The following is a 27,469-nucleotide window of genomic DNA, read 5'->3' as shown; positions in this document are numbered from 1 at the left end:
TTTTTGGTCAGTACCTTGATTGTGACCTTCCTTATCGGTTGCTTCCTTGCTTCCTCCTTAGAATCCTCACCTTTCTTCCTCAATACCCTCTTGAATGCTAAAGGTGTGTCATCTTCAGTTTGAAAGTTTGATCGAATAGGTTCAATGAAGATTTCATGCTCTTTCCTTTTCCTTCCTTTTGCTAGAACCACATCCATTAAGGCTATGATGTCCTGGGATACTTTTTCAACAAACTTGCTAGCCTTGCCCTGCTGTTTCTCCCCCTTCTTCTGATTGAATTCAATTTGAACCTCTTGCTTCTTTTGTTTTGCAGTACCAAAAGACTTTTCAACCTCATCAATAGGAGCATCAAGTAACTTTTTAGCATAAGCATCCAAAATTTCAGCATCAACCTCATATCCCATCTCTTCTATCCATATCTTTCAGATTTTAATTGCTTCTATAGACACATAATAATGTCTCGTTAATTCTACACTAATTATTCATCTATTTAATTAAGTAATTCTTTAATTATTTGATTAAATTAACTATTTCTTCTAATCATCACCCTTCAACACTTCTAATTATTCTATTTCTATTCTCAAATCATTTTAATCAATTAACCCTATCTCAATTATTAATTAAATATTAATTATTTAATTAATTATGATTTATTCCTTAGTTGAATAATTTTTATTATTGAATAATCTTTATTATTTAATTAATTCAATCTCCTAAGATTAAATAATTTCATTTAAATTATTTAAATTAATCAATTAAATTCCTCCCATTCCCCAAATTAAAATTATAATTAATTCCATCTAATTTCATTTCATATTTCTCCCAAATTCGAATTTCATATCATTTCATTTAATTTCATATTTACAAATTCATATTTCCCCAAATATGAATTTCAGTTAATTTTATGTGCATTTCAACATTCGAATGACCGAATTCAAATCCAAATTGAAAAATAAAATAAAATTCAATTTCAAATTCCTACAACACATGCTAAAATCATAACTGATTGATCAAATTAGTTGTCTAATCAATTAACTCAGTTAACTCATCAATCATCCCTTTTAACTCAAAATCAATCCACTTATCTCTTCAATCAATTCAGTCTTCTAATCAATCAATTGAGTTCACTCTCCAATCAATCTAGTTGACTACTCAATCAAATGAGTTAACAAATTAATCAATTGAGTTCACTGATCAATCTAAATTAGTTATCTATCAATCAACACTTGAGTTCAAATTCTCACCTCCTTTGTGTTGAAAATCTATAAATTCAACCTATTTTCTCAATTCAGTCTAGAATCACAGTCTTCAAACAATTGTCTAATGTCTAATCACTGCGTGAAAAAATTTGGTGAACCTGACGTGAAACATTCTAACCTTCATTTTTTGTTTTGATAAATTTGGCACATCCGTACGTGCATAGGAAACTTGATCTCGCAATTGCAGATGCAGAAATTCGCCGTTGCTTATAAGATGTCGCAATTGCTATCTTATCATATTGCAATTACTCAGACATCATACTACAAATTGCTTAAATAGATCTCAATTGCTTTAAAGGATTGCAAATTAAAAAACTAGATAATTAACAACTATAGAAAAATCCCCACACACCTGCCCTCCCTAAATAGAATGCCAACAATACACCTCCAGATGGATACGCACGATGGATGCCAGCTAGTGATGAGGTAAAGAAGATGGAGGTATATAGTTTCCCACCCGAGAAGAATAGATTAGATACATTTTCCTGCATTATTTTATCTTGCGCATCTAACCCTGAAATTTCATTAAATTCTGGAAAAAACTATTTATGTATATAAGATGTATTTAATCCAATGGCAGGAATGGTGACTTTCAAAATTTTAGGTGCAAGGAAGGCAAAACATCACATGAGACAACAAAAGACTTATCAAAGGATTTTAAAGGTAGAAAGGGAGCTCCGTGAGATCAAAGAAAGAGAGGAGATTGCTCAATATCACAGGACCATCCACCGTTTTTTAACCAAGTACAAATTCTTCGATGAAATTGATGTGATGGCTCGTGTGGTGTGGGAGAATAATATTGTAGAATAACCCTTCTATCTTCTGTATTTTTCTTCTATTTTTCTTTTAAAAATTCAAAAACTCAAAAAAAATTTAAAAAAAAGGTGAGCAATTGATCTCATATCATTTCGCAATTGATCAATCATCATATCACAATTTCTTACACAATAATTCAGAATTGATGATACATCATTTCACAATTGATTTGATATCAGTTCACATTTGCTTTGTAGGTAAGTCGCATTTGATAGATTCAATTTTTTATTTTCTATTCTGTTGTAGTTCTGGTTTTTACTAGAATATCTTTCTATCTATAAAATGACAAAACTCTATAATTAGAAAATTAGGGTGGATAGCCCACCATGTGTTGACTAACGTTATTTTCTCTATAGGGTTAGAGTATAAATCTTTCTTTTTGGTGCATTTAGTAAAGAACAATACAACTTTCATCATTTCTATGACGGTTAAAATGAACACCATGTCTGTGTGGAGCAACATCTCCACTTAGAATAGAAAATCATTACAATGGAAGGGTAAAAATAATTTTTGTTTTTCATGTCTTCGAAGGGATAGGTATTATGCTCTCCCCTTCAATGGGTGATTAGAAAACCAGACTCTCTTCTTTCATGATTTCCTTTATTTTTTGCAATTAAATCCTTTAGAAGGCCTTCCCTCCTGTGTTGCCCTTAGGGCGCCATTAAAGCTGGTAAGAGGGGAACAACTTAAGTGGCCAACGGCTAAAGCCAAGAAATCCAAGCCACTATAATCAAATGCGTATGTGATGAAAATCATGTGTGGCGAGTGTTACATATTGTCACAAAAACGTTATGCCTCCCTCGATGCCTACATGGTGCATTAAAATCTGTAGAGTGTGACCTCTACAGACTGGGAGACCTCCCTCAATGGAGTATAAAATGCTGCTGATTGTGACCACTCGAACGGAACCCTGTCTAAACACCATAGAAATTAGAAGCCAAGCTGAGTCAGTAACCAGACACTTATTTTATCACAGTACAATGGTGGGGAAGAATCTTCCCCAAAGATACTCATCATATATCTACCAGGATAACAGACCAATAGAGGAGCAATCTTCTTTGATCTAATTTCTGAAAAAAGGCAAAACAACAGGGGCACCCTAGGGTGTGATACAACTATTTGAGATGGCGGAGTATCAAGATGTGGGTTGTGGGAGAGAGAGGGGGGGGAGAGAGTTGGCTAATGAGACAGGAAGGGACACGTAGAGAGGCGAATATGGATGGATTGAGAGAGGGAGAGATTTGAAGGGAGACATAGTGATTGAGAGAATGGAGAGAGAAGGGATGGATATAGAGGTGAGATACCTAGAGCCTAGGGAGAGAGGGGTGAGAGACCTAGGGAGAGAGGGGTGAGAGACCTAGAGAGGGATAGAGGGAGAGAGAGGTGGGCAGTTAGATAGGGAGGGAGAGGTAGAGAGGTAAAGATGGAAGGAGGAGGAGACCTAGTTATGGAGAGGGAGAGTTTGAGGGAGAGGTAGTGATCAAGAAAATAAAAAGAGGGGAAAGAAACAATAAGAGAGAGAGATAAGAAGAAGAAGAAGATAGAGGAAGGGAGATAGGATAGAGATGTGTTTAAGGAGAGAAGGAAAGGAATAGAGGGAGATAGGGTGGGATAGACCTAGATAAATAAATGTAGGTAGGGAGTAAGGGGGAGGCATGTAAAGAGAGATATGAGACATATAGTAGAGAGTGAAGGGTGAGAGAGAGAGAGGGAGAGAGAGAGAGGGATAGATCTTGGGGAAGAGAGGAGAGAGAGTGAGATACAAAGAGGTAGAAAGAGGAAGAGTGATAGAGAGAGAAACATAGATCTAGAGTTCCAGGGAGATAAAGAGAGTGAGAGAATGTTGATAGAAGCCTATTGATTAATAAAATTCAACTAAGTCTAAAAATTTATAAGATCTTCTAAAACCTAGAATCTACATTATAACTCCAAGAGATATAAAACCACTCTCAAATATCCTGCTAATATATACATGAAATATAAATTAAAGTATAAGAAAGTCAAAAGAAATATACTTAAATATTATATTTTGTGCACCTGATTTGTTGGATGGCCTAGATGCTTGAGGGTGAACAATTGGAGCTCCTTGATAACCTACCCAACAAAATAACTATAATATGGATGCAAAATATGATGGATCCTTAGATTTATATGTGTCTACTACTGGTGTGGTGGCACTTAAATATGAACCTGTGTAGGCCTCGAATCCTGTGGATCCTGTGGTACTCTAGATGGTGCACCACTGGTCTATCCTGAGGAAGGCGGGGGCATCTCTGTCCTACATCATCATGTCAAAGGTTGGACATCCTCCTCCTCCTCCTCCACATCAAATCCCATGCCACCAAATCCTACTATCCCACCACCCAACTCCTCTGACTCCATCTCCTCATCAGATCTATCATCAGTTCCCTTTCCCTCAAAGATCTCCTCCTCATCCCCACCTCCAACTGCTACTACAACGTCTGGCTATATATGCCCTCCTCGAACTAGCATTTGTCACCAACTGCCAACCACAACCCCTACCCCTCACCCCCTTGCTGCGGGATCCTCCTCCTCCTCCCCTCCTATCTCCACCATCATCCCCACCATCATCCCCACCTCAATCTAATTGTCCTTTGCCTCATCCTACTCCCTGATCTCCCCCTTGGCCTCTCCTCCCTCTCTACACCTCGGCCCCTTCGGCCCCTCATCATCCTCCATTACCACCACCACCACCACCACCACCACCACCATCATCATCATCATCATCATCATCATCATCATCATCATCATCATCATCATCATCATCATCATCATCATCAACCTCCTCTAGTGGTGGTACTGACTCTCTTGGCCTTATCAATCGAGAGAAACGATGGCTCGTCAAATATAGGGAATAATCTTGGTGCATGCCCGCATCAGTCACTATCGGCCTCATATCCCAGACAAAAAAAGGAAGAGAGAAGAACTCTACACAGGATGTGGCGTAATATAATGTCCACCTCCACTTTGCTCCCTCCGTGTATACTCTTGCATACAAGGTTGTCCCCTATGGCATTGGCTGTGACCGACAAAACTGTTGATATACTCAAGACAAGAGGAATCTCTCTACTACATAGGGCATCCACCCAATCAGATATCTACTCTGTAGAAAAACTAGAACCTTTGTGGCATCCTTCGGCCATGACTCACAATCCATGTATGGGCGCCAGACCACTACATCCATGTCATCTAGAACACGCCTCCAATACTCTAGCTTCCCGAGCATAGTTTGAGAAGCTACCCATCTGTACATGTAGAGATATGGTTACCCAGCTATTTGAGATCTCTGAAAAATGGGGCACGCAATAGCTATATGATCCCATGCCCAAATCTGAAGCAATGAGCAACCTGCTGCTAGACTAGACCCCCGATCCCTGCCATATACTATCTGGTGTAACTCATGATACAGGTGGGGAAAAATGCATATCCCCCACAAATAATGGGTCCTCTTTTGTAACATCCACCGAAGCACATGGCCCCATAAAACTGATAACCCATGTTATCTCCTGTCTGGCAAAAGGAAACCACTTAGACCAATCCAGCTACAACTGAGGAGAGTGGGGCATATCTATCCACCATATCTTGCCAAGCCACTAAATATCTAGCAATGCAGGAATCATAAAAAATCTCTCGCAGTGCGTCGATCCCGCCAAACTCCTCAACATCATATACTACTAGCTCGCTGGTGATCAAAATTCGAAGAATCTGATAAACATCCTCAGGAGTGACACTGATCTCTCCTATTAGCAAGTGAAAGGTGTTATGATCACTCTGCCATCGCTCAACCAAGGCCATCAGAAGTTCTCTATTCTTCTGGTAGGAAGGCATGTGTAGCAGGTGTATCAATCCGCAAGCCTTGAGCACCGCTCAATCATAATCAGTCAGTCATCCTTGCATGGAGAGTGTCTTCGGGTATCACTCCCAAAGCTAGATAACACCTAAGGGTGCCTATATCAACACATGAGTACCATATCAGTTCCACCTATTCTAAGCAATCAAGCATCAACTCTCAATCAAAAAGGGGCACCTATCAAAGGGACGAAAGTCATGATATTATACAAAGAGTTCCACATTAGACACTCTTAACAACTAAGTGGGTTCAACTTAACCTATCTATCGAAATCAAAGTCTCATATTGAACTCAAAATATCATATCAAAATCAAAGTCTCATATTGAAATCAAAGAATTATATCAAAATCAGAGTATCATATTGAAATCAAAGCATCATATCAAATCAAGTATCATATCGCAATTAGTTGAATAAATCAATCTAGGAGGCATATCAAGCATCCTATCAACAACAAGTTTGACCCATATCGAAACAATTTGACTCATATCGACAAAGTTTGACCCATATCGACAAAGTTTGACCCATATCGACAAACGTTGACCCATATCGACAAGTTTGACCCATATCAAATCAGTTTGACCCATATCGACAAGTTTGACCCATATCGACAAGTTTGACCCATATCGAATTAGTTTGACTCATATCGACAAAGTTTGACCCATATCGACAAAGGTTGACCCATATCGACAAGTTTGACCCATATCGAATCAATTTGACCCATCTCGACAAGTTTGACCCATATTGAATCAGTTTGACCCATATCGACAAGTTTGACCCCTATAGACAAAGTTTGACCCATATCGACAAGTTTGACCCATATTGACCAGTTTGACCCATGTCGACAATCAATTTGACTCATATCGACCTTTGCACCATATCGATGCTTGGCTCATATCGACAATCAGGATCCATACCAACGTGACCCATATCGAATTTGAACCATATCAACATTTGACTCATATCAAACAATGACTCATATTGACTCTATACCAACATTCGACAATATCGTATCTCAACGGACGCAATCGACGCATATCAACACATCGACAAGGTGCACAACATCCTAACAAACCCTAAAATCTAATTTGCACATGTCAAAAATTTCAACATTTTCAAAAAATTAAGCACTGTAACAAATGTGCTAGAACAATCAACAAATGCACTAATACAAATGCGTTCTACGACTTTGCAAATGCACTACAAAATCAAACAAATGCACTTATTAAATAAATATATGTGCTACGAAAAAATTCAAATGTGCTATTTCGTACGACAAATGCACTTCGCAACTTAGCATATGTGCTAAAACATTCAAAAAATTAAAAAACGGAAAAAACCCTATCGTACAAGCGAAAAACTTGAAAAATTTAACCTAAAAACATGAAAATTTAGCTAAAAATTCTCAAAAGAGGGTTAGAAGATCAAACTCACCAGTGGGTTGTACTCCGCTGGTTGCTGGTAGAATCGAACTCACTCAAATCGATGCTTGTGATAGGGGGGCTCCATTTCTTCTCTGCTCTCCAAGCTCCACTCTCCAAATGGCAAGTGTACAAATGAGGTGGAAATGGTCCCTTGAGGGTTTATATAGCCCATGCTTATGCAGGCGATTGTGGTGGGTCGTTGGACGTGTGGTGAATGTACGTGCTATGCCTACCTAGTCTCTTCATCATTTTAATATATTATTTTTAATAACATTTATCAATAGATAAATATCAAAAAATTTAAAATTCCAATAAAATTTACAATTGTCCAAAAATTTCAAAAATTGTCATGCATCGCGACACTGCACTGAAAATCATAATTTTTATCAATTTATCTCCTCATTGGGCATATCGACATCAATTCCATAGCAATTCCATATCTACATCAATTCTATCATCAAATCTCATATCGAATCAATTCTTCATATCTAGGGCTTCATATCGACAATTTTGACGACAACACCATATCAAGAATTTTGGTGACATATCGAGCGTTTTATTTGAATCAACATGTGGTCACATGTAACTTCAAAGAGGGGCAAAATGTAGACACCTAAAACTTACACAACTAATTAAATGAATTCTATTCATTTAATCATCATTTATTCGCCTATTAATTAGACTAAGGTTTAATTAATATCCCTATTCTTCCAATTGACGTATTAATAAAATTAAAGATTTGATTAAAATCCATTTCTTCTAGCCTAACCTATTATTTAAAATAAGGTTTGATTAAGTACCCTTTAGCCATCTAATTGAATAAAACTTATTTATTTAATTAAAACCCCCTTTTTCCCTTTTAATTGAATTTACATTTGATTAAAAAAATCCCTTTACATTTAAATAGATCATTATTTATTTGTGAATAGTCCCCCCCACTTGCATTCTCCTACATTTTTCATTAGCATGCTAGTATTCTTATAGAACCCCTCTAATTCCTCATTAATTAGCCTACTTCTTCTAATCATGTCACATCCCTAAATTTGGGGGAGTCGCTTCTCCAAATTTGGGGAAAGTCTTCAAAATGTGTTGAAGACTATACCTTCTTCAACAAGTTAATTTTTTGAGTCTTCCAAACTTGTAAGGCTCTTACAAAAGCCTTGAAGTTTATCTAACTTCTAACAAGTTAACCTCTAAAGTCTTCAAAGAGCATTTAATGCCTGTTACACGACATCACCCTAGCCCATGATGGTTGTCCCTTTGGCCATCCTTCACCTTTGCACAAGAGTTTACCTCTTGGACAATAGCATGCTCCCTTGGATAATAACATTATTCAATGATGTCATCCCTTGAGGTTATCCCTAATGCTTACTTAGCATCTAATGCTTTCTTAGCATCCTCTCAAGCCATCTGAAGGTGACATTCATCAACTTGGGATTGGATTGAATTCCCTTCATGGACTGACAACTTTCAATCCCAACCCTTGTTAAGATTGCTCAATCTTGTCCATGTATTTCTCTATTTTCTCTATAAATAGAGCCCATTGCTTCAATCTTAGGATCCATCATCTTGTGCATCAAACTTATAGTCATTTTGTAGGTTATCAAGGAGCTCATTTTGTCATCTTCAAGCACTTAGATCATCTTAGTTGCATGCTAGTTTAGCTTTCATCATCTGGATAGTATCATGCTAATTCGATTTTCATGATAGCTTAATTCATAGCCATTGTATATCAATTTCATATCAATCTCCATGTTAGTTTAATTACCACACCCAAGCTTTCAATCTTGAATAAATCTTAATCTCATATCTTGCATTTTGTCTTTTCTTACCATTTGATCATCTATCTAGGATCTTAGTTGCCTTCATTATAATCTTGGAATATCCTTGAATCTTGTTCTTTAGGTTGACATCTAATAAATCAAGTGCTATTCCAAGTGAGAGCCATCTTGAATCTTAAAGATCCTTAGAGATAGAGGAACATGAGATGTGCTTGGGCTTCTTGATTTTGAGGCTAACTTAGTTTAGTTTCTATTTTGATGTCTAACTCTAACATAATGTTTCATGTGTGTGTTTGATGTTGGTTTATTCTCTTTTGTAGATTCCACACTTCCAGCACACACTACCATTTGACATAAGTGCATAACATTATGGCCAACCTTGATTGTAACCACCTGATTATTAGCAAAAAACTTAACAGAACCATGAAGGGTAGATGAGACTGCTCCTAAGGCATGTATCTATGGTCTACCTAAAAGAAGGAGGTAAGGAAGAGGCCCCGCCATTACATATACCAGGGTTGCAATAGTAACTGGTCGAATCTTTAAAGGCAAAATAATAGTGCCCAAAGCAATCTTACCAGTATTGTTAAAGCCATAGATATATAGAGAAGATGCAACGAGAGATTTCAAATGCACTTTGATTTCCAATAATAAATCTAGACTACAAACATTGAGTGTCAAACCAATGTCAATGAGAGTCTACCTAATACCAACACCACTGATATAAATAATTATCATCAATGGATTTTCTATATTCCTCACTTCTGAAGGTGGGAATTCATGTGGATAGAATGTAATGTTTGGTGTATCAATGCAAATATGGTCCATCAACACATTTACACCTATCAGTCTAGTAGAAGAGGGTAACAAAATATTTTGAAGAGCTTCGTGAAGCATACCTGATACACGGAAGTAGTTTGAAGCAAGACCCATAGTGATATCTTAGTAGGAATAAAATAAAGTTGCTCAATAAGATCATAGTCATTCGGCTACTTGGCTATGAGCTTAGGTGCTTGAGAAAGGCTGGGTTGAGAAGGTGGTAAAGAAGTTCTAAGCTGATCAAGATTTTGTTTATTCCTTATTGCATTATATGTATGAGAAACAATGTTATAAGAAGCATCCTTTGATTGAGTAAATCTTGTAAATAAATTGGGAGAGTTATTCTCAAAAGACTTACCACAATTAGACTTAACTTTTTTTGGGGAAGGACTAGTTACAGTCATGTAAATAACTAGTCTTTTGGGCTTTCATGTGAGAGAGACTATGATAAAGTTCATGGACTTTTTATTCTTCAAATAAGATGAGTCTATACATGGATCAATCTTAATGACCTTTCAATTAGAAGGAGATGCCTCTAAGAAATCTTCCAGGGTATCATCCAACATATCAAAATCATCTTGTGAGAACACCTTAATGAATGCATTAAATTCTTGCAGGAAGATATTTGACATAAGGCATTCATGTTGGGTTCACCAAAATGTAGAGGAGGGGATTTTCTATCCTCGATATGACGAGATCTCAAGGAACAAACTAGCCTTCACTACCACACTTAACTTGCACTTTGGTGAACTAGGGAGATCAACAATATAGAAAGAAAGAAAACTACAACAAACTTGCAATTGGAAACTACAAAATAACAAAAACATATAGTGGTAAAAATATTTTGAGAGCAACAAATGAAAACTAATAGAACATAGATTTTACCATTAATCTAATAGATCCCCAACCTCGCATGCCAACATGCCATGAAGACGTCTACATGTCATGATGTTGTCTATATGGCCAAAAAAAAGGAAATGCCAAAAATTACTCCAAAACAAGCTCCACGCTACTCGAACCTATTCATCACCTACACACACACAAATAGGAAAAAAAGGTTGGGGTTGTCTAGAGGCTTGCCTCAATCAAACCCCCATTTCGATGTTTCCACCTCCATAAAGAACCAATTAGATAGATATGATAAAATGATAAATAGATAACATAATAGAAATAAACCCCGCTTAATGAAGGAAAACCCTTATTACAAGAGATGTAATGATTAAAATTATTAAATGAAACTACACAATAGATGCACTTATAGATTTAATAAATAAGATAGTATTGCAATGCAATAGATATGATAGATAAGAGAGAAGAAGAGCGTTGCATAGTGGAGAGCCCTCTCTTGACATGACAACGTGAGTGTTCATTGAGAGAAGATCAAGTTGTTGGAAGATTGAGTGTGCATTTTGACAAAGCTTTGTTATGATTGTAAGAGAAAGAGAGCCAAGAGTGAGAGTTCTTGCAAAATGAGGGAAAATGAAGAGTTTTGTCGCTCAACATGGGAAGTAATGACCATTTCAAATGTTCGCAAGACAAGAAACATGTTTAACAAAGGCTTGAGATAGAATATGCTCGTTTGTATTTGGGATATTCTCAATACATGTGTGCGCCACCCTCCCATATCACCAAATCAACCCCAAATCTGGCTCAGGGGTGGCTAATGCTACTTTGTCTTTAAGTTTCATGATGTTAGAATGATTAAATATTGATCATAAATTTTCATCATAATGCATCGAGCTTGATGCAAAAGTGTCATAAATGCACTAGGTACAATCTGCAACACTACATGGAGTAACATTTTAATATTAAATTTATTTATGACTACAATAATAATAATTAGCTAGGAGGGAAATAAAGTAAATTTATGAACATTTTAAGACCGATTTTGATGTAAATTATATTTATCATAAGGTGACGTGACTTGAAAATAATTTAGGTTTATACATGATATATTACTAATTGAGAAATATTTCAAAATATAATTTAATACTTGTTCCCTCATTAGATTTAAAGGAAGAGTTGTATGGCCACAAGGAGATAAGAACTTTTTAGCTCTAATGGAAACCATAACTTGTTGACACTTTACTCCTTCCATATCTATGCAATGGTTTAAAAAAAAAATGGCTGGCTTGTGTAATGTGAAATCTATGCTATTAAAATTACCTTTATACCTTTCAATTGCATTTGCTTGAAAGTTTGCAAAGCCTTTTCAACAAAATCTTCCTATATGCAAATCTTGTAATTATGGCATTCATGAGACAAATTTTCTTTCAGGCATTCTGTCAAGAAATATACATGTGTTCTCTACGCATGATACATTTTACATCATATGTATTGAGGCGATTTTAACTATAATATTTGACATATTTCTTCTATCCTTTATGTTTTAATGGATGATAGCAAACAAGTAGGTAACGACATACTTAAATTTTGAATGACCATTGATTCAAGTAAGATAGTGCCTTGCAAATATTCATCTACATGACAATCTATTTTTTCAACCAAAAAAATATGAAAAGGTTGGTCTTGGTCTTATTGAGTTATAGTAAGGATGTAATTTTGAACTCTAAGCATAACAAAAGTATAAGTAATTTTTAATAATTTGTAGGTAAGGTTGTAATTTCAAATCTTAATAGGACCCATTTATAAAATAAATGGATGGAAGTACATAATAGAGTTTGATTTTAGACTTTGTTGATACAAATGTGTCATGGTTGACAAGTTCTTTCATTCCCAGTAAAATCTTTCACAATCAATAAGTTTTCATAATTAATATTCCATGCCATCATCTAGAATTTGAGCTGATTTTGTTTGGTATCTTAGCTTGGTATCAATGATTTTAAAAAAATGAAGTTGAAAGTTCTAGATTACATGCACAAGACTTAACAAAAATGAAGTTGAATATTGTAGATGACATGCACAAGACTTTACAAAAATGGTGTTAAATGTTCTAGCTGACATGCACAAGACTTTACAAAAATGAAGTTGAACGTTTTGGATGACATGCACAATTCTTAACAAAAATGAAGTTGAACATTCTAGTTCACATGCACAAGACTTAACAAAAATGATGTTAAACGTTTTAACTGACATGCACAAGATTTTACACAAATGAAGTTGAACGTTTTGAATGACATGCACAATTTTTAACAAAAATGAAGTGAAACGTTCTAGCTGGCATGTACAAGACTTAACAAAAATGATGTTAAACGTTCTAGCTGACATGTACAAAACTTTACAAAAATGAAGTTGAACGTTTTGGATGACATGCACAATTCTTAACAAAAATGAAGTTGAACATTCTAATTCACATACACAAGACTTAACAAAAATGAAGTTGAACATTCTAGATCACATGCGCAAGACTTAACAAAAATGAAGTTTAACATTCTAGATCACATGTGCAAGACTTAACAAAAATGAAATTGAAATTGGTCCCTCTAGTATACCGTCCCCTAGTTGACATCAAGCATAGATGGTCCCAATGTTTGAAGACAGGTCAATAATGTACGTTTCCACATTAATAGCAGTAACTTCACTGGTGTAAGCCGAGGGATTGGAATCTACGGTGGAAGCTTTTAATACACATAATGATATTCTGTCTTAAAATCCTATTTAAGAATGTCTTATGAGAAGAATTTGACACTTAATCAAATATCTTATTGAACCATAAGATAATTTTGTTTACGTCGTCCATCAGTATTTGTGAGAATGACATGTCTGAAAACTAGTCATTTCTGTAACAACATACCCGATAAATTCATATAGAGGGGTGGAGAGAGAGAGAGAGAGAGAGAGAGAGAGAGAGAGAGAGAGAGAGAGAGAGAGAGAGAGAGAGAGAGAGAGAGAGAGAGAGAGAGAGAGAGAGAGAGAGAGAGAGAGAGAGAGAGAGAGAGGTGGGGGAAGAGGAAGATAGAGGTAGTCATGAAAATAGAGCAAGAAAGGAAGAGGGAAAAAAATAAATAGAGAGATGGAGAGGGAGATATAATAAGGAAAAGATAGAGAAATATAGAGGATGAGGGAGAGGAGAGATGATTAGATAACGATAGATACACAAGGAGATATAGCAAGGGGGAGATATAGAGGAAAAATAAAGAGTAGTAGGGAGAGAGGTAGAGATAGATACATATAGGGGGATATGGAGGTATAAAGGGAAAGAGATACGGGGAGGGATGAAGAGGGGTGAGAGAGAGAAAGATGGAAAGGGAGAGAGATAGGTAGAGGTGGGGTAGGGGGCAGAGAGAGATAGAGAAAGAGACAAAGACAAAGAGAGACAAAGAGACACAGAGAGAGGGGTGGGGGGCAAAGGAGAGATATCCCAATATATTGAGAGGGAGAGAGGGAGAGATATAGATAGAGGGTAATATAGAGATTCAGAGAGGAATAGAGAAATAGATAAAGAGATAGTGAGATAGAGATGTAAAGAAAGAGATAGAGAGGAGTGAGAGGGAGATCAAAATAGAGGGAAATAGAGATAAATATATGGAGTAGGATAGATGGAGTGAATGAGTGTGTGTGTGTGTGTGTGAGAGAGAGAGAGAGAGAGAGAGAGAGAGAGAGAGAGAGAGAGAGAGAGAGAGAGAGAGAGAGAGAGAGAGAGAGAGAGAGAGAGAGAGAGAGAGAGTAGGATAGATAGGGATAATTAGAGATAGATAGATTAGTACTGAGAGAAAGGATAGTGATAGAGAAGAGAAGAGTGAGAGAGAAAGCTGATAGACAAGTAATAGAGAGATATAGAGAGAGGAGGAAATAAAAATAGAGATTGGGAGGGGAAATATAGATAGCAATAGATAGAGGAAAGATATATATATATATATAGAGAGAGAGAGAGAGGGGGGGGGGAGAGCAAGAGAGAGTGCTATGGAGATAGAGATAGAGATAGAGAGGAAGATGGAGATGGAGATGGATAGGATTATGGAGAGAAGAATAGGGAGAGATAAAGTTAGAGGAGAGGGGGTTGATAGAGATGAAATAGATTAATATAGAGAGAGAGGGAGAGAGAGGAAGATAATGAGAAAGGAAGAAATAGAAAGATAAAGATAGAGATAAGCAGTGGCATAGATATAGAGATCAAGATAGGGGAAGAGATATAGAGGTGGAGAGAGATGAAGAGATAACTAGAAAGAGATAGAGAGAGATGGAAGAAGAAATATGGAGAGATAGAGAGGAAGATAAAAAGAGGGATATATAGATGTATGGAAAGATAAAGAGAGATGGAGATAGAGAGATAGAGATATATGGGATGAGAGGTGGAGATAGATGGATAGATAGTGGGATAGGGAGGGAGAAAGAGTGGGAGACACGGGGAGGGAGAGAGTGGTGCAGTCATGGTTAGGAGGGACCTCAATGAGATCTATCCGGACCGTGCAGAAAGAGTAAAACACAATGAAAGAAAGACAAGATGATGGACGCATTGCAGAAGTGATTGATTATATCATGAAAAATTGTTTATAGTTTTCTGCCAACATGCAGGCTACAAGATTCGGCTCACTAGCCTGGTACAAACATGCTCCTTTAAAGTCAGTGAATACAGAACCTCTTAACCTCAAGATAGATCTTCCCAGTTCTAAAAACTTGCTTCTACAAGCTAAATTACATTAATTTATATGGTCTAGAGGGATCTGATCGGCCCAAGAGGAATCAAACAATGATGAACATGATGAAACGTGTAAAACTACGAGGTCGGCCTCCACCAATGAAAATCCTTCGAAAAATCCAAAGGAAGAAGTGCAGATCGGAGGGAAGGTTAGCCACACACCAAGGAATGCTGGAAACAACGAACTAGGGCTCCACAAGCTAAGGAAAGGATCTGCAAGATTGGCCAATAGTGAATAGGTCCAAGCATTTTCGGTGTTTTAAGGGAGAAAATTGTCTCGGAATCTAGAAGTGATCACTTGCCGAAAAATGATCCAAATGTCCTGAGGTTTAGGAATAAGGAAGATAATCATGATTACCAGTAAAATCTAGCTCAACAAGATCCGTTGAGAAAATGCAAGAAAATGCAGAACAAAATGCTGAATCTGCAAAAGAAAAAACAAACTGAAAAGAAATATTTTTGGTTGATGCAAGATTGTCAAGAACCGGGGACGCTCTTGCATCAGACATCCGAGGTGTTGAAAAAAACTGAGTCTCTCACTTTTCTGGGGTCAGAGGAAAACCAAGTTAGTCCACCTCTACTTGAGAAATCCAAGATGAATCTTCAACTGGTCTATCCTTCCATTTCAAAATATACTCTTTGTACTGACTGCTCCGAGTACTATGCCCAATCCTACTATCCAAAATGTCTTCACTTTGATCTTGTTCCTTCTGGGGCAACTGCTTCTCCAAGTCTGCAATACTGTCTTCATTGAATTTTGATTCATGATATTGATGTAGATCTACAATGATGAATATAGGTGAAATCCCTAAACTATCTGGTAACTCCACTTCATATGCATTTCTGGAAACAAATTTCCTCAAGACCTTACAAGGTCCAGACTTCCAAATCTGTAACTTTTTATAGGTTCCAACTAGAAATCTTTCTTTTCTCAGCTATACCATCACTTCATCACCAACTTCAAATTCCTTATGTCTCCTCTCATATGCTTTCTCCTTATATTTGATGTTCATATCCTCCAAATGCTGCTTAACCTAAACATGTAAATCCTTCATATGATTTGCAAATTCTTCCACCTTTGCACTCCACTTGTCTTCATTACTAATATCCCCAAATTCTAATATACCTCTAGGGTGTGCTCAAGAAACAATCTCAAAAGGTCTTCTTCTCATAAGTTCTTGTTCACTGAATTATTGTTGGCAAACTTTGCTTTTGCAAGAATTAAATCCCAACTTTCGGGCTTCTCTCGAACTAAGCATCTCAACAAATTTCCCAAACTCCTGTTTACTACCTCTTTCTGTCCATCAGTCTGTAGGTGAAAAGTAGTACTGAATTATAAATCTGCCTTCATCTTCTTCCAAAGTGTTCTCCAAAAATAACCAACAAACTTAGTATCTTTGTTTGAAACTATTCTCTTAGGTAATCCATGGAATCTCACTACCTCCTTGAAAAATAAGTCAGTTATATGTACCACATCAGACATCTTCATACAAGGTATGAAATGACCCATCTTCGAGAATATATCCACTACCACAAATATAGAATCATTCCCTTTATGTGTCTTATGCAATCCAAGTATGAAATCCATGCTTATGTCCACCCAAGGTCTCTCTAGTACTGTCAAAGGCTTATACAATCCCACATTCTGACTACTACCTTTTGCAACCCTACAAACTCTACAACTCTTTACAAATTTCCTGACATCCTTATGAATTTGAGGCAAAAAGTAATGTTCACTCACCAAGGCTACTATTTTGTCAATACCAAAGTGTCCAGCTAATCCTCCACTATGCTTCTCCATTATTAAATTTTTCCTCATAGAACTGTTAGGTATGCACAACTGTACTCCTCTGAATAACATCCCATTCTGAATGAAATAATCCAACCACTTACATCTATCTACCATAATCAGTTCTCTACATGCTTTCCAAGGTTCTGCAAAATATGGGTCATCATCATACAGGGTCTTCAACTCTTCATATCCTAATACTATCACTCTCATTTCTGTCAGTAAATTCCCCCTTCTACTCAATGCATCAACAACTTTGTTTGACTTTCCACTTCGATGTTTCAACACAAAGTTGTAACTCTGCAAGAACTCTACCCATCTCATATGTCTCTGATTCAACTTACTCTGACTATTCAAATACTACAAATCTTGATGATTGGTATACAACACAAACTCTTTAGGCAACAAGTAATGCATCCACTTCTTCAAGGCTTGAACTATGGCATAAAATTCTTGATCATACACTGAATATCTCTTTTTGGAATCATTCAACTTTTCACTGAAATAAGCTGCTTCTCTCCCCTCCTGACTCAACATGGCTCCAATTGCATTCCCACTTGCATCACAATTCACTTGAAATACTTTGTTGAAATCAGGTAAAGCTAACACAGGTTGCTCAGTCACCTTCTGCTTCAACATTTCAAAACTCTTATTTTCTCTATTTGTCCAATTGAATTATTTCCTATCTCCTCTCATTGTCACAGTCATAGGGCTACAAACTGAACTGAAATTCTTGATAAACTTCCAGTAGAAACTAGCTAATCCATAAAATGATCTTACCTCTCCAATTCTTTCCGGTGTAGGCCATTAAATTTTTTTTTTACCTTCTTAGGGTCCATCTTGAATCCATCCATAGATATCACAAATCCCAAATAGAATAACTCTTCCTTCATGAAACTTCACTTTTTAAGATTTGCCAACAACTTCTCTTCTCTCAATCTCTGCAAAACTTGTCTTAAATGCAACAAACGCTCCACTTTTTTCTTACTGAAAATTAAAATGTCATCCAAATACACAATAATAAACTTACCCAAGAATTTATTCAATACCTCATTCATCAATCATATGAAAGTACTTGGTGCATTAGTCAACCCAAAAGGCATCACAAACCATTCATATAATCCTTCATTTGTCTTGAATGTTGTCTTCCACTCATCTCCTTCTCCAAGTCTGATATGATGATATCCACTCTTCAAGTCTATCTTTGTGTAGTATTTGGCTCCACTCAAGTAATCCATTATGTCATCATCCTAGGCAAAGGAAATCGATACTTCACTATGATTTTGTTTATTGCTCTGGAATTGGTATACATCCTCCATTGTCTATTCTTCTTAGGTGCTAACACAACTGGTACTGCACAAGGACTCAAAATTTCTCTGATCAAACCTTTCTTCAATAATTTGCACACTTGTCTATTCAACTCCTCATTCTTTGCTAGTTTCATACAGTGTGCTTCTTTGTTAGGCAAACTAGCTCCAGGAATCAGGTCCATGCAATGACTGATACTTATCATAGGTGTTAATCCATCAAGCACATTATCTGAAATGATGTCTTCATACTTTGTCAGCAACTCCTTTATCTCCTCTAGTTGTTCCTCATGCTCTGTGTTTTTAGTCTTCTTCGAAACTAAGGAAAAACACACATTCTCATATCTCATTCCATCTAGGAATTTCCTTCCATCAACCAAACAAATTCTAACATTCATACAAACTTAACTCTTCAGGGCTCCTCCAAGGGTAACAAGGTTTGTTTCATCCCATTTGCTACAATAGTGTATATGTTCTCTCTCCCATCATGTATTTCCTATCTATTATACTAACAAGGTCTACCCAACAAAATGTGTCTATCAATTTCGCCAAGGATTGCTCACTTACTAATATCTTATGATCATCTTGAATCCATGCTATCTGTTAAGGCTTAGGGTGTCTTAATCTTTCCAACTTCAATTTATTCACCATCTTTTCTGAAACAAGATTAGTCAAACTACCACTATCAATAACTACTTTGCAACAATTACCGAATACCTTACATATGGTTTTGATCAAATTTCTCCTCTACAAGGGTTCTTCATCCTTTCCAGTATGACAAAAGGCTCTCCTCAACATCAACAGTTCTCCATCTTTCAATTTGTTAGCTGATCCGGTAGGGTTTTCTTCTACCAGTGTTGTTCTCCCAGTACTCTCTACCTTCTTACATTAGAAAGCACGATGTCCTTTTCCTACACACTTAAAGAAAGTTCCTTTAAATACTCCCTTTTCTTGTCTTCTGTCCTCTTTTCCAAAACATTCATTTCGGTAACCATAAGGTTCTCTTCTCCGGTAGAAATTTTTATCATCCTTCCGGTATGAACTACCATAATTACTTACTTCCTTGTCTTTGTTCTGATATGTACAGGTTCCACTTCCAATAGAATATCCTCTTCCTCCTTGAAATATTCCTCTAGAAAACCTTCCACCTTTACCTCTCTATATTTTATCATGTCTTTTGTTCAACTTCTGTTATGATTTCAAGGCATATTGGTAAGCTTCCTCAACACTCTGCAACTTGATCAAATTGAGTTCATATTGTATAAACATTTTCAATCCATTCAAATATCTTGCAACTTGTTTAACCTCATCATCGACCTGTCCAGATCTGATATTTAACTTGTAGAATGCTTCGATGTACTCCTTCATACTTGATTCTTTCTACTTCACGTTCTGTAACTTCTAGAGCAGGTTCACTTGATAATCAGCTGGCATAAATTTTGATTTTAACTTGGCAACCATCCACTCCCACGATTTGATCTTATCCTTGCCTCTTCTTTGCCTATCAACCTGCAAATGTTCTCACCAAAGAGATGCATGACCTTTCAACCGAGTACAGGCATATTTCACCTTCCTTTCTTCTGCGGTGCTCTCAAAATCAAAATACTTGTCCATCTCCAAGATCCAATCAATTAATTCATCTGAATCCAACTTACCATCATACTCTAGTGGGGTAAAATGTGGTTTGGTGTTCTCCCTACTCAAAACCCTCAAGAACCTTTCCTCATCCAGATCGATTGCTTGTGGATTTGTTGCTTGTTCTATCGATGCTTCCTCTTCCTCATCTTCACTCACATCTTCGATATGTCGACCTCTTTTCTAGTTTGTTTCAACAACTTCCAAATGGGCTGCAATTCCTCTCAAGTTTTCCATCATAGAAGGGTCTACATTACCATGCACTCCACCATTCCTATTTCCTCTTCGTGCCATCTTCATGCCAGCCCTCTATAGTTGTAGGTTAGATCCACAATCTGCTACCCCACAACAAAATCTTCAGGACAACACAATATCCAAAATAAAATATCGCTCTGATACCACTTGGTGCAGTCACGGTTAGGAGGGACCACAATGAGATCTATCTAGAACATGCAATAAGAGTAAAATACAATGAAAGAAAGACAAGATGATGGAGCAAATGCAGAACTGATTGATTATATCATGAAAAACTATTTACAGTATGCTGACAACATGCAGGCTACAAGATTCGATTCACTGGCCTGGTACAACATGCTCCATTAAAGTCTCGGTCAATACCAAACCTCTTAACCTCAAGATAGATCTCCTCAGTTCTAAAAAATTGCTTCTACAAGATAAATTACATTGATTTATATGGTCTAGAGGGATCCGGTTGGCCCAAGAAGAACCAAACAACGATGAACATGATAAAATGTGTAAAACTACCAGGTTGACCTTCATCAATGAAAATCCTCCAAAAAATCCAAAGGAAGAAGTGTGGATTGGAGGGAAGGTCGGCCACATGCCAAGGAATGTTGGAAACAACAAACTAGGGCCCCACAAGGTAAGCAAAGGATCCGCAAGATTCACCAATAGCGAATAGGTCCAAGCGGTTCCGGTGTTTTAAGCCAAAAAAATGTCTCGAAATCCGGAAGCAATAAATTGCTGAAAAATGATCCAAACGTCCCGATGTTCAGTAATATGGAAGATAATCATGATTACAAGCAAAATCCAGCTCCACAAGATCCGGTGAGAAAATGCAAAAAGAAATGATAAATCTACAAAACAAAAAACAAACTGAAAATAAATGTTTTTGGTTAATGCAAGATTGCCAAGAACTAAGGATTCTCTTGCATCAGAGAGAGAGAGAGAGAGAGAGAGAGAGAGAGAGAGAGAGAGAGAGAGAGAGAGATGAATATGGATATGGATAATAAGACAAGTTATTATAAAATAAATTATTTTTATAAATTTTAATTGTTATTTTTTATAAAAATTAAATAATTAAAATAAATTTCCAACTTAAATCTAAGTTAAAAATTCAAAATAAAAAGCTAAATGTAAAATTTAAACATATCAAAATATAAATATAAATATAAATAACAAATTAAAAAATTAGTAATAATTATTAATAAATTTATTAAATTGATAAATAATTAAAAAATATATATTAAAACCTTATTATTTACATATTTATTAAAAATAAATTTTAATAATTAGTAAATTTTTAAAATCAAAATAATATTTACAAAGTTTTAAATATAAAATTAATCTATTTATATGATATTTATATATATTATAAGTAAAATAAATAAATAAAACTAAATTTTAAAAGTTTAAAATTAAAAAAATCATGTTTTATTAATTAGATAAAGAATCGATTCAAGTTAGCATAGATAGTAAAAATGCAGTACCTAGATATCATGTAATATTAAAACAATGACACAATCATTTTTGCTATATTTGTTGGATATTGTTGTTGCTAGGATATGTTGTTGTCAATGATGTCAACATATTCCTATGTTTTGGTGATCCAGTGATTGCAGAGAGTTGATCTGGTTGGTTTATCTATTTGGGATGTTGAATCAACTAGAGATACTTCATTCTTTATTGATTCCATGATGCTATGTTGTGATTTGATTGAGTTGTGGATTCCAATTTGAAGATTAGTTTTCAATATGCAATATTGCAGTGTTATGGTGATTGATCTGTTGTGCTCTGGTATGATCATATCTTGAGTTGCGGATTTGGGAGAATGTTTTCAATGTTCATGTGTATCTTCATTTCATATGGTTCATGACTTGGTTCTCCGCAAGTGATTTTTCTAGTCCGAGTTGCTGTTGTTGAGTGTTCTTGAGTGTTAGTGTGTTGATTGATGAAGATTTGAATAAGTGGTATTGGTGCAACTATTACAGATGGTTCTAATGTGCTTGTTAGTGTATCCTGATCATGCCTTATTTGTTTTGGTGTTCTTCATAGATCTTTGTGCATGATATTGAATTTCTTTTTGGGTCTGGTAACATTTTTCATGTTATGTGGTATTTTCGGTGGTGTAACATGTTGAGGTTGACCTTGGAGGGATTCCTGGTAGTGTTGCTTGTTTGAGGATTTTATTTGGGTCCATGCCATGTTGTCTATGACATTGTTTTGGTCTGGTGGTTTATTTATGTATCGTGTGATGTAATTTTTTAATTAGGTATTGAGGGTTTTAGTTGACCTTGTAGTCAAGGTTGATGAATTGTATAAATAGGTATTAGATTCATGTAATTCAGGTGCGGTGGTGGTGTCTACATTATCAGAGAGTTGTGTATGTGCAAATAAGCGAATTTATCTTTCAATATGATGTATTGAGAAGAGATTGTTGCAGAGATTAGGAGATGCTATTCTTTTAGTTCATCTTAACTGGATTGTAGTTCATTTAATGGAAATAACTACATTGTATGAAAGGACCAGATGAAAGTTCATTTGAAATGTCTTGGAGAATAGTATTGGAAGATTACAAAGAATACCTATAATGTTCCTCTAAATGGACCAGAACTACTGCCGAGATCAAGGATCTTGAACATAACATAAGAGCTAAGGAAGCATTGTTGAGTGCCTTGACTGATTCAGAGATGACTAATGTGGTGGGTTTGCAGACTGCACATGAGATCTGGGAGAAGTTAGAGACCTTGTATTACAGATATAAACATTTTTAAGTTGCTAAGATATAGAGTTTGAAAGGAAAGTATGAGATGATGAAGATAGGAGAAGATGAGAACATATCTACCTTTATGGCTAAGGTGAATGAACTTGTCCTAGGTATCGAATGTGTCGGTGGAACCCTTGAAGAAGATGAAATTGTTGCTAAGGTGCTGAGATCTTTTTGTCCTGCTTACAAGCCTAAAGTAGCTGGTATTGATGAAATCTGAAGTGTGACTACTATGACTAGAGACATGTTGGTTGGCAAGCTTGCTACTTTTGAGCTGATTGAGTTTGGAGAATCACATGGTAAATCTAAGACTGTATTTAGAGCCTCTATATCTGAGAAGCAGAAGTATGATCCCGAAGAGAGTTCATGTTGGGTATCCAGATATGAAAGAAAAAAGAGAGAAATGGAAAAGAAAGAAAGAGAGTTGGATGAGCTTGAAGCCCTTATTGCTAGAAGGTTGCCTCAGGGAGCCAGTTAGTATGATGGAAAGTTACCTTTGAAATATTTCTCTTGTAATAAGATAGGAAATTTTGCTTCTAGGTGTCCTAAAAGAATGTCTAGGTATGATAAGCATGACAAACTTGGAAGGCATGATAGATATGATAAGTATGATAGATATGAGAAGCATGCTAAGCATGATAAGCCCTATAAGCCTAACCAGAAGTTCAGATATCAAAAGAGATGTTATTATGCTCCTGATGAAGGTGTGAAAGATGAAGATTCAGAGAATGAGAATTCAAAAGATGAGTTTGTATTTATTGCTATCAAGAAAGATGATTCGGTACCAGTGAATTTTGCAGGCTGCATTGTTGAGGAGAAAGCTTTGGCTGCTAAGATTGAAGAGAAAGATTAATGGGTAGTTGACAGTAGTTGTTCACATCATACGACATGTGATAAAAGCAAATTTATGAATATGGAAAGGTATGATGGTGGCATTCTGAGATTTGGAGATTACAAAGCTTGTGTGATCCGTGGTAGAGTTTCAATTTATTTTGATGGTAAGCATAATACTGATGACATCTTGTATATTTAAGGTTTGAAGCATAATCTTTTGATTGTTGGATAGATGGTTAACAAGGGATATGATTTGCAATTCAAGAATGATAAATACAAGATTCTTAATGCCTCTGGTATAGAGATTGCATTAGAAACTAAGACTAAAGGTAATATCTTTCACTTGAATGCTGGTGAGAAAAGTTGTTTGATTGCTCATATAGATGAAAGTTGGTTGTGGCCTAGAAGGATGTGTCATGTTAGTTTTGACTACATGATAAGGATATAATTTTGACTGCAGGATAAGGATAAGATCTAATCATTCTGTTAGAAATTTTCCTAAAATTATGAAGCCATCTCATCCGGTATGTAAAGAATGTCAGTTGGGAAATCTAACAAGAAATACATTCAAGAGTAAGTTGTATTCATCTAATGGATTGTTATATCTTGTGCATACTGACTTGTGTGGTCCTACAAGAGTAAGAAGCATGCAGGGTGACAAATATTTCATGTTGCTAATTGATGATTATTCTAGGACGATGTGGGTTACCTTTATAAAGGAGAAATCAGAAGCATTGGATAAATTCAAGATATTCAAAGCTAAGGTGGAAACTGAGACAGAGTTGAAGTAGAAGTATCTAAGATCTGACAGAGGAGGAGAATTTACATCTGGTGAGTTTGATTCATTTTATGAGAGGAATGGAATTAGAAGACAATTATCTTCTCCTAGAACCCCTCAGCAGAATGGAGTTGTTGAAAGGAAGAACACAACCATTTTTGATGCTGCTAGGACTATGCTGATTGAAGGAAATATTGCACAAACCTTTTGGAGAGAATTTGTCAGCATTGTTGTTTACACATTCAAGTAGGTGCATATAAAAGGCGATTATGGAAAGACTCCTTATGATTTATGGTCTGATCATGTTCCTACATTTAGATATTTCAGAATTTTTGGAAGAAAATGTTATATCAAGAGAGGTGAGGATATAGGAAAGTTTGATGCAAGATGTGATGAAGGAATATTTTTGGGATATTCTACTAAGAGCAAGGCCTACCAGTGTTATAACAAGAGACTGAAAAAGATAGTGAAGAGTGCAAATGTGAAGGTGGATGAATGTCATGGAAACAAGATCAAAGCATGTGGATATGAATCTAATGATCATGATGTTATTTCAAAGCCTGTGCAGACTGAGCTATTAAAGAAGAATGCTTTAGTAGAGACAGTTAATCTAGATATTGCTGCTGTTGGTAAAAAAGTGCAAAAAACTAAAAATTAGAACAATCGGAAGACTTTGAGGTATGTAAGACTAAATCATTCAGAGAATCAGATTATTATGATAAAAATAAAGGTCTGATGACTAGAAGAAGGATTGCTGCTGAAGAGATATGTTTGATTTCCAAGATTGAACCTAAAGATGTTGCAGAAGCATGCAAAGATGAGAATTGGATATGTGATAATTTTCCAAGATATAGAGTCCAATTGATATCACAATAAGGGAGAATTAAACATGACAAGAATAAACTATATTCCTATCAAGAGACAAATACTGATCAACTGGATCATCAAAAATTGTTACATATAATGTAGATGAGCATTCTTATAAAGGCAAGGCCATATGGATATGTGAGCACACAATAATGACATGTGGCTCAATGAGAAACAACGGTAAGTAGGGTAGGTTGGAGAAATAATAAAATATTCTATAAGAGGTGGATCACCCATCGAAGGTGGAATGTAACAACAAAATAAGACCATAAAAGGTGGAATTTATCCTACATACATCATCCCTATGTGTACACTTCCCTAAGTGTCTCATATCCAAACTACTATGAGATACATTACCCTAAGTCAATTTAAGTAAAGTATAATTATGAAACATAATTTACACCAACAGGACAAAAGCTATGGAAGAAGAGTTGAATCAGATCGAGAAGAATAGCACTTGGGAACTTTTTCCGAGACCTAAAGACAAAAATGTGATTGAAACTAAATGGGTGTTTTGAAATAAATTGAATGAGGCCAGTGAAGTGGTTAGAAACAAAGAAAGATTGGTATGTAAGGGATGTTCATAGATGGAAGGAATTGATTATGAGGAGACTTTTTCTCCCGTGGCTAGAATTGAAGCTATTAAATTGCTACTTGCATATGCTCCTCACAAGAATTTCAAGGTATATCAGATGGATGTTATTCAACCTTTTTGAATGTTGATTTGGAAGAGGAAGTCTACATTGAGTAACCAGATGGATTTTCATTATCAGATGAAGGGGACATGGTATGAAAATTGAAGAAAGCACTCTATGGACTCAAGCAATCCCCTAGAGCCTGGCATGCTAGATTGGACAGGTATTTGATGAAGTTAGGATTCTGTAAAGGTACTGGTGATAACAATTTGTACTTTAAGGTTGATAATGATAACATTATCTTTGTTGATGACATTATTTTTGGAGGAGATGATGACTTGAGTATGAAGTTTGCTGATGATATGCAAAATGAATTTGAGATGTCTATGATAGGTGAGATGAAATTCTTCTTAGGATTGTAGATTACACAGATTGACGAAGGAATTTTCATTTCTCAATCTAAGTATGTAATGGAATTGTTGAATAAGTTTGGGTTAGATGATTCCAAACCTATTGGAACTCCTATGGTGACTGAATGCAATTTGTCTAAGCATGATGAATCTCATAAAGTTAATCAAACTCTATATAGATCTATGGTTGGTGAATTATTGTACTTGACTTAGACTAGGCCAGATACTATGCATGCTATTTGTCTTTGTGCTAGATTTCATGTTGATCCTAAAGAGAGTCATGTTACTACTATGAAGAGAATTTTCAGATACTTGAATGGGACAGTTGACTATGGTTTATGGTATCCAAAGAATGATGATTTCATGTTCTGTACTTATAGTGATGCTGATTGGGTAGGTGATGTTGATGAACAAAAGAGCACTACCAGTGGAGGTTTCTATTTAGGAAAGAAATTGGTTTCATGGTCCAGTAAGAAACAAGATGCGATATCTCTATCTACTGCTGAAGCTGAATACATTGTTGCTGCTAGCAACTATACTCAGGTAGTTTGTTGAAGGATATTAGAGTTGTTTATGATGAGCCTACTATTATATACTATGATAATTCAAGTGCTATCAATATTTTCAAGAATTCAGTACT

This window comes from Cryptomeria japonica, chromosome 6 (genome assembly GCF_030272615.1).
Source record: "Cryptomeria japonica chromosome 6, Sugi_1.0, whole genome shotgun sequence".
Lineage (NCBI taxonomy): Eukaryota > Viridiplantae > Streptophyta > Pinopsida > Cupressales > Cupressaceae > Cryptomeria > Cryptomeria japonica.
The sequence above is the reverse complement of the archived record's forward strand: the minus strand, read 5'-3'. Positions refer to the sequence as shown.